This window comes from Corapipo altera, unplaced genomic scaffold, assembly GCF_003945725.1.
Source record: "Corapipo altera isolate COAL_440 unplaced genomic scaffold, ASM394572v1 61344, whole genome shotgun sequence".
Lineage (NCBI taxonomy): Eukaryota > Metazoa > Chordata > Aves > Passeriformes > Pipridae > Corapipo > Corapipo altera.
In genome coordinates this window covers 639-4,039 of record NW_020887480.1, presented here as the reverse complement: position 1 = coordinate 4,039, position 3,401 = coordinate 639, and the positions used below count along the sequence as shown (strand labels likewise).

At 61.2% G+C, this 3,401-nt stretch overlaps 1 long non-coding RNA gene across 1 annotated transcript; it reads right to left on the bottom strand.

The window, feature by feature from the left end:
- Positions 1-2,004: 2,004 nt before the first annotated feature.
- Positions 2,005-2,552, bottom strand: LOC113941630. Its single transcript, XR_003525721.1, has 3 exons — positions 2,466-2,552; positions 2,158-2,222; positions 2,005-2,043 (listed from the first exon to the last, which is right to left on the bottom strand). It is a non-coding gene; the product is annotated as an uncharacterized LOC113941630 (long non-coding RNA).
- Positions 2,553-3,401: the final 849 nt, after the last annotated feature.

Here is a 3,401-nt window from a genome sequence, read left to right as displayed (position 1 = left end):
CTTCCACATGGTGCGAGCAGCTCTGTGGAGTCACAACTCTGGCTCAGAGGGGTCTGGGACACAGCTCTGTGGCCTGGGCAGCTGCAGGGCCCAGGTGACAGAACCACGGTGCCTTGTGGGGCAGGGAGGCAGGCTGACCTCAGGATTGGGGGCTGCCATGCCAAAGCTGGCAAAGAGAGGAACTGGAGTGTCCTGGAAGGCTCCATCTCTCTGGCACACCATTTGGGACAGGTTGTCCAGCGGGATGGGGTCTAAAGGCAGGTGAACCCTCAAGGCAGGTGGGTCCCATACCTGTCACAGGCTGGGGTAGAGCGCAGCAGGGTCACTGCAACATCCGTGGGGTGTGCCTCGGTCAGCAGGACAAGAGTCTTGTCCAACCTGTGCTCAGCAGACACATTGGATGTGAGCCACTGGTGGATGCACCTGACTATGGCTGGCACCTGGAGGGGACACGAGGGACAGTTGGAGAGCTGCCAGAGCCAGCAACTTGCCCAGTTTCCCCCAAGAAGTGCTCCCCTTGCCACCACACTCTGCTGGTCTCAAAGGCTGAGGGGGCCCAGTGCAGCCAACGTGAGGGGCCACAGCATCCCTGGGGGACTGGAGCCCTGGTCACAGGCTGCTTACTTGCTTGGCTTTGTAGACACCGTTCTGCACAAGCAAATCCAGCAGGGCAGCGCTGGTCTGGGCATTGAAGAGGTCCGAGTTTGCCATGTCCCCAGTGGTCATGAAAGTGACCTCTTCATGTCAAATGCACCTGATGAATCTGCAAACCAGCTACAGGAGAAAGGCAAGGAAGAGAGGGATGTCCCCTGGAGGGCTGCGACAGCGGTGCTGGGTTGAGCAGTGAGAGCAGGCCCAGCCCAGGTGGGGATGGTTGCAGGTACCTGTGCTGCCCTGCGGAAGCGGCCACGGGCACGGAGCTGCTCTTCTGTCCGCTCCTGGTCTGCATCTGGCAAAGAGCGAGCGTGCTCAGAGCTGAGGGTGTGCGGGAAAGGCCGGAAAACACAGCCCAGGCCTGGGCTCCAGGAACAGGCAGGGCCAGCCCCGGGATGCCCAGTGGATGGAGCACAGCTACCAGGAGATCAGCCCCGGCCCCTCTGCCCCCCTCCCTTTCCCTGGGCATGTCCAGAGGGGATGGGACAGGATGAGGCCAAGCGGGCTGCAGCCACCAGCCCTGTGGCCCAGCTCCAGCACTCACCCTCCTGTGGGGACTGCACCTGCTGCACCTCTTCAGGTTTCTGTGCTGGAGCAGCCCCAGGGCTTTCCTCCTTCTCCTCCTCCTTCACCCAGGCCAGCTTGGGCACCGTGGGGGGTCTCTGCTGCAAGTCTCTGTCTGGTGTTATGGCTACCTGCAGCAGAGATGCCATGGAAAAACTTTGACTCCCCAAGTCCTGCAGTCGTGCCTTGAAGGCAGCTGCAAGTGAGAAGCCTGGGAAATGCTCCGCCTCATCCAGTCCCACTGTCTGGCCTCAAAGGCACCTGCCCCAGGGACTGGAGATGCCTTGAGTAGCCCCAGGTCCCCAAGTGCCACAGTCCGGCCTGGAGGATGCACAGGGGAGATGTAGAGAACTGCCAGAGTGAGCAACTTGCCCAGTTTCCCCCGAGAAATGCTTCCATTCCCAGTACACTGTGCCAGCCTCAAAGGCTGAGGGGGCCCAGTGCACCCAGCTTGGGGGGCCACAGGCTGCTTACTTGAGCAGAGACAACTCTCTCCTCAAGAAAGTCCAGACTGGGGGTATCGGCCAGGTGCTGAACAGGCGCGGCGTCAGTGCTCGCCACGCCCTCCATCGTTGTGTCGTCGGCCTCCTCCATGAACTCAGGCAGCTCAGAGTCACAGTGTGACACGGCATCGCTCGATGTGGTGTCCCAGTGGGTTGTGTGATCACTGGTTGCGGTGTCACACTTTGCTGGGACAGCAGTCGACGCGGTGCTGACATCAGGCTTTGGGTTCAGCTGGGTCGGGATGGTGTCAGGTTGGGTCTGGACATCAACTGGTGTGATGCTGGACTGTCTACGCCGACTGCCCACAAATTTCATAAATGTCTGCAGGAGAAAGAAGGGCAGGGAAGAGAGGGATGTCCCCTGGAGGACTGGGACAGCGGTGCTGGGTTGAGCAGTGAGAGTAGGCCCAGCCCAGGTGGGGATGGCTGCAGGTACCTGTGCTGCCCTGTGGAAGCGGCCACGGGCACGGAGCTGCTCTTCTGTCCGCTCCTGGTCTGCATCTGGCAAAGAACGAGCGCGCTCAGAGTTGAGGGTGTGTGGAAGAGGCCGGAGAACACAACCCAGGCCTGGGTTCCAGGAGCAGGCAGGGCCAGCCCCAGGATGCCCAGTGGATGGAGCACGGCTGCCAGGAGTTCAGCCCCTCTGCCCCTTTCCCTTTCCCTGGGCATGTCCAGAGGGGATGGGACAGGATGAGACCAAGCGGGCTGCAGCCACCAGCCCTGTGGCCCAGCTCCAGCACTCACCCTCCTGCGGGGGCTGCACCTGCTGCACCTCTTCAGGTTGCTGTGTTGGAGCAGCCCCAGGGCTTTCCTCCTCCTTCTTCCTCCAGAACAACCTGAGCAGGCTGAAGTGTCTCCCTGCCATGCCACAGTCTGGTGTCGAGGGTACCTGCAAAGAGAGACGCCTCGGAGAAACTCCGGGTCACTAAGTCCTGCAGAATGGCCTTGAGGCCACCTGCCACAGGGATTGGAGACACCTCGGAGAAGCTCCGGGTCTCCAAGTCCTGCAAAAGGGTCTCGAGATCACCTGTCACGGGAATTAGAGACACCTCGGAGAAACTCCGGGTCTCCGAGTCCTGCAGAAAGGCCTCGAGGTCACCTGAAAGCGAGAAAATCCTCCAAAACCCTCCGGGTCAGCAAGGCACGAGTTGGCTGCGCGGGGGCTCCGCACAGCACCGCTCTGTCCTGTCCTGTCCCGTCGCCTGCTCCGAGGAGCACTGTTGACACTGTGGTCGTGTCACCAGTAGCACCTCTGTCACCACGGGTCATAAAGGGCCCTTGCACACCCTGCCCCCTTCCATCCCACCGGCCATGTCCAGCGTGTCACAAAGGGCCCTGGGACACAGTGCCACGTGGCCTGGGGCCTCCCCCAGCCCCGCCAACCTGCCCCACCTTGAAAGGAATCCACTCTCTAAAGTATCTAATCTGGATGGACCTGAACTGTAGGAACAGCTGAAAAAATGAGCAAACACTCCCCTCCTGTGCCTGCTCACGGCAGCACAAGGAGCCCCCTCGGCTGTCGACGCAGCCGCAGCGGGAAGGGTACGGGACCTTCCACACAAGCTGGCATGGCCTCCTTGGGAGAAGTGCTGGCTGGTGACCATCCTAAACACGGGGGTGTGACACCGAGAAGGAAGGTGTGGGCAAGGGCACCAATGCTGCTGGGAGCCCTTTGGCCAG